The sequence below is a fragment of the Hermetia illucens genome, chromosome 1, assembly GCF_905115235.1.
Source record: "Hermetia illucens chromosome 1, iHerIll2.2.curated.20191125, whole genome shotgun sequence".
NCBI classification, from domain to species: Eukaryota; Metazoa; Arthropoda; class Insecta; order Diptera; family Stratiomyidae; genus Hermetia; species Hermetia illucens.
In genome coordinates, this window is record NC_051849.1 from 105,149,511 (window position 1) to 105,155,510 (window position 6,000).

The following is a 6,000-nucleotide window of genomic DNA, read 5'->3' on the forward strand; positions in this document are numbered from 1 at the left end:
CTACTAGACTTACGGTCTGGTTCAGGACAGAGGCATCTTATCAGATGCTGCCTAACCTCTGCCATGGGAGGAGCGTGATCGAAGTTTCTACGAGATGGTATTTGCTCTCCTTTGCAACTTGGGGGGCTTGCCCAAGAATGAAGGGTCCGTGGACCACAACTGTGGAAGTAAGTTGCTTCCTGATTGAAGATGACGGACCTATGACCCTTTTGATTTCTAAACACAAAATTTAGTTTCTTCTATCTAGGGTCGAGAATCACAACCGATAATAAGCACGACAAAGAACTCCACGCACAATGGTTGGCAGCCAACTAAGCTCTAACTAAGCAAGATGATCTTGTCATTCTTCACGTATTCTTGGGAGACTTGGGTTCTTAGCAAGAAAAATTCGAATTCTTAGCCGTTTTCGAGGGAAGAACCGAAGAATTTTTGGCCTCCTATAGGAGTATGGACGATTCCGTAGCCTATATAAAGCGAGATCACCACTATCGGGTTGTGGATAAAATCTGGCTCAATAAGCTGTGGTATATGGGTTACCTAATGTACGGGTGAGGATCAGTGTTGTCTTTTTAGTACCAAAAGCACGAAATTTAACCTCTTGAAATTTATCAATATCTCAGCACTTTTTTCGCATCTTTCAATAGAAACCGAAACGAATTTAACATTTGCTAATAGCATGTTTTGCTGAAGGAAAAAATGACTGAAAATTTGAATTGGTAACGGTTCAACTAATTTGGACATAAGTCGGTTCAAAAACGTCACGAGCACGGAAGAAGTCGTGATATGCAGGCAGGTTCACTTTTAGAGCATAAGCAGAACATTGTGGGTAGCAAAGTTTCGCAGTCGCTTAACCAGAATAAAACCGTTCATCTCCGAAAATAACCGAAAGACAGTTTACCTTTGTGAAAGAACGTGCTATCAAAATCTTTGAAACTCCTGTCCATTTATAGAGTTGGTTTTGTAGTTTCGTGGATAACTTTTCTTTGTCTTTATGCCGCAGGTACCCGCATATTAATTTAGTTGGAATTTATATGCTACAAACAAGCACCCATAACACGCGTCCCGGCAAAACTATGTGTAAAATAAAATCTTCACTGTCTGTCTGTCACACACATTTTTCTCTGAGACGGTTATAGCGATTGACACCAATTTGGTGTAAAGGTGGGACCCGTTTTCAGAAAATATCCACCCAAAAAATCGGGAGAAAAACAGAAAATGCTGCCCCTATATGGTGCTTAGGCTCCGAAATACCCTCTAAGCCGATATATGTTCAAATAAAGTCAATAACAATATATTACTATAATTTTTAGTAATTGACTGCAAAACCCACCTTAAGTTTATCCTAGAACCACAAGTAATAATAGGTAAAAGTTGTCGCCTCTGTGCAAATTCAAAACTTTGAATGTCAACTACACGCGAAAGTGGATATTCTAACATAATATATGCATATATTACGTGCTAGGTACTAATAGGAGAAATGCACACTCAAATGGTTTTATAAAAGAAATACACAAAACTTTTCACACCTGAAGCATCCAGCTTCCGACTTGTTTGATAACTAAACCGTTTTTCAAAAGTAGGAAGAAGTTAGAATTCGACCAGCTTATTTTTCTGGTGTAGGCGAAAACGCTGGTTTTATTGTGGTATATCGTAGGATTTAATCCTTTCGCCCTTCCACTTAGTTCAGAGCTTATAGAGAGTGCAGGAATTTTCTCATGATGAGTATACAGTTATTAGTTTATCTCTGTTGTGTAAGTTTAGTAGTTCTCTGTGACAGCGTACATGGTCTCACCATAGAGGTTTGCTTGAACCAGTCTACTTTTTCGAGACGATTGTAGTAGCCAATAGTACTTTCCACGCCGTGTTTCCTGGCGGCTAATATTGTCGATTTAAAGGAGGTGTTATCGAAAGCATGTTATGAATTGATGCAGAGCTGTCTCCTAGGATTTCCTCGGTTCACTAGTGTCTAAGATGCAGGCGGTAAGCTATCAGCCTAATATTCATGTGATCCTCAACCACAACCACTCCTGGTTTGGATCTGACTTTGTTAAGAAGACCATTCCAACGCGTCTTGATACTGTTTGTATGTAACCAAATGTAACATTGGCTCTATATATTTTTGCAAGTGATCGTTACATGATTCGGCCTGGCTTTGGATTGACTGTGGGCTAGAAACTGATTTCGGATGCATGTGAATACGGGGGTGCAAAATCTTGGCTTTATGTAGTTGATTTGTAATGTTATAGATTGGACTGAATGTCTGCTGCTTGATATGCGTATGCTGTTGGTCTACGTAATATTATCCCGTACAAGCAGCCGCGACGACTAACGAATGCTGATGTCGCTATCGGTGGCGAAAAGATGATTTCGATTTTGTGTGTGAGAAATAAACTTTTAATTATTGCCAAGCAAAGATAACTGTTCGTTTTTTACATGTGAAAATATTGTACCATCTATTATCTTATATCCTTCGGTGATCTTTTGTTAATTTTTTTATCTTGCATTAAGAGTTCATATATTCTTCACTGATAGCTGACGCTGCCATACACTTTCCACTATGAATGTAATAAATGCAGAGCAAATCATTTTATCTATTCTATAGTGTCGACGGATTAGAGCACAAGGCTGTCATACGGGAGGTCGCGGTTCAGGTCTCATTGGTAGCAGTGGGTTTTGTATCGTGATTTGACGTTGGATACCAGTCGAATCAGCTATGAATGAATACCTGCTTCAAATCAGGGTAATAACCTCGGGCGAGCGCAATGCTGATCACATTGTCTCCTATAGGGTAACTGTAATCCTGTAGTGTGCCGTTACGGTCTTGAATGAAGTGCTCTAACACACTTCAAGCCCCTGATCCAATTGGATTGTTGGGCCAACGAATATTTGGTACTATCGGAAGGCGAGTGTTAAACGGAACGATGTGGTATACGACACGACGTTAATTTGATGTTTATTATTTACAAAAAGGAGGAATTGAATCATCTTTGCCTTCCAGAGGCGGTAGAATCCTCCAACTCTCCGAAAAGTGAAATATCTGGGAATTTTTCTAGACAAGCTGTTACGTTGATACAATTTTCTGGACTGCTTTCGAGGTTTTGACATTCCAATTTCAAATTTGAGTCTCCAAGCTTCGGCCACGTAAGAGAAATTTGTCATTGTGGCTCTTCTTTGCCGCGTTACAGGGCTGGGGAATTGGGTTTTAGAAAGAAGAAGAACGAGTATCGTGAGCGCCATGTCGCTGTCCCGGTCTGAATTTCCTTTCTGGTTTTTTTACTTGCCAAACAGGGCCAAGCCATCTAGTGGTACAGCACAGCTAACTGTGCAGTTGGCCCGATCAAAAATTAGGCCGACTTGTCGAATGAATTGGTTGGTAATGCCTCGGACGCCGCCGCTCATTCGATTTTCCTTGGTGCACGCTCGTTGAGAGTTGACTGTTATCATTTGTCGGAATTTTTGACTAATTTGTTTGTCAGGAAACAAATCAGCCGAACTAAGAATTTGTTATCACTAAATATTACAGTAAGTGATGGTGGGTGACCTATTGGTGACACAATTTCTGTTACAAACAATGAACAAGTGATAGTACCGATGAAGACTCTGGTATCGAAGGTATTATGAAGGCGAATAAAGAAAGCGGAAATAACTAGGTCTTTTCATTGCCTTCTGATCATCGGATCTCTATATATGTTTGACAAAAGATTTGAAGTTATCCTCAAACGTAGAGAAAACTGCGACGAACGATGTTATCTATACTAATGCCTCAGAAAAATAAAAGGGTTCTAGAGCTAGAATCTACCGGTAGTCAAGCTGCACTGGCGGCGTTGGGCAACCTTTTAATCATCACTTCAAAAATCGTTCGGGAATGTATGAACCGTTTGAACTGCATTTCTAGATTCAATACGGTGAGACTACTCTGGATACCCGGTCACTATGGTATAGTAGGCAATTAAATTTCGAATCCCATATTAAAAGAGAGTTAAGTTTCTTCTCTGCCGGGACCGGATCCAGCAGTGACAATGTCATTAGCACTGGCTAATCCTGTAATCAAAAACTGGGTACAAGATTCCCATAAAGACAGGTGGCAAATCATGCTGGACAAGACAGGAACTAGACAAACACTGTAAAGTTTATTTTGTCAAAAGCAAGAATACCTCTGTCACGAAATGTATCAAATTTAGTACCTTCTGAAATTGGTCAGTACCTCAGCACTTTTTCTCACTTTTCGGTACTTTTCAACATAAATCGATTGGTAATATCACGTTCCGCTGAGTGACAAATTTTAACTGGTAATGTTACGCTCCCTGTGGCCCTTTTGTAAAATGGTGAAAATTTCCAAAAACCATGTCATAAAGTTCATCATATTCTCATTGTTTATGTGTTTATATGCGTCAAGGTCAACTTCCTCTCTCCTAGAACAATTTCTCACAGGACATCAGACATCAGAGTTTTGGGTGTTGACGTACTCCACTTACAGCAACTAGCATTAGATCCATTAACGTGAATCCTGCTACATCAGAAATGTGGGAAATGTCAGTCTTTGTTGTGCTTCAGGTAATTGCACTTTCTGTAGTGGTCCAGATCTCCAAAAAATAGAGGACAATTCATCGGTGACCACGCCTAGGAACTGCAGGGCCCCTTTGCAGCAGCTCAATAAATTGGTCCGTGATGCTTGAGTGGAAATTTTGAACTTAACTATTTTAATGCAAGCCCCTGGTAAAAAACTCGGTTAATTGAATATAGAAAATCCGGCATAGAATATTGGAAAATAGTAAATATCGATATTCCTCCAGAATCCTTCAATTTAAAAGCATTAATTGTAACTTTTTACTCAATAATCAATTCAATAGCCAGTGTATACAGGAGAGAAGTTTGATGATTCCTGCATTAAGAAAACCTTCAAGCATCCGCTATCTGTAATGGTATGAAGAACAGTCACCATGAACGGCCCCCTTTATTTCGCTGACCATGTATAGAACTACTATAAAAGAGTTTTGGGGACCGTCGCGGCAAAGGCAAAGAGTAGTGACATTAAATATCGATTTCTATTATTATTGTTATATACACATATCTGTTTTTAAGATTTACTGGCCATACTTACTATATGTATTGCATATACATTTTTTGTTAGGTCGTGCTGAATTTCCGGCCATTTTTTTTGTGAAAGGGAGTTTAATTGAAGAAACACTGAGGTAGAGGACAACTGGTCCTCGAAATATCGGTATATGAGAAAAAAAAACTCACTATTCGGCATTAAAAAATAAAATTTGAATTTTGTTCATTATAAAATAAGCCGAAAAAACGACACACACAACCGAAGAAATAACAGTGAATAAATATATTGTTTTCATGCATTTTATTCGTGAAGCTTCACAAAGTTTTGGAATAAAAGATAAGCATTTTCATTTCTGGATTCAAAACTATGGAGCGTTAAGTTCATAAGAAGGAACATTTACGTCATCTTCTTTTATTCGAGTTTAATCATGGCGCAGAAGTAGCTGAGGCTGCCAAGAACATGAATGCCGTTTATGGTGAAGCTGCTATCGCCGAAAGAACAACAACAGATGGTTTTCACTTTTCGTAGAGAAAAGTTCTGGCTTAAACGATGTATCATACACCGGACTATAACCACACTTGAATGAAGGCCATTGCATGCAATAATCCATGATAAACGTGGTCAAACAATAAGAAACTCGCCAATATGAGTTGCGATCACTCCTCGACCCATCGCTCGACATCTGACATCCATGGGCAATGATGGGGATGGGGATGGGACGCCATATATTTTGAACAAGAATAACAAAAATCAGCGAGTTGCTTCCTTGCTTGCTCGCCATCATTCGGCACGATAATAGCACCAGTCGTTTTTGTCTCACATAGCCACCGACGATGAGAAATGGTGTTTAGGTGTGAATTTCAGCGAAGAAAAGAATAGCTGAGTGAATACAAGCAGGGAACGCTTGTGCCAAAAAAGATCCTCATCCAAAGAAGGTGTTATTC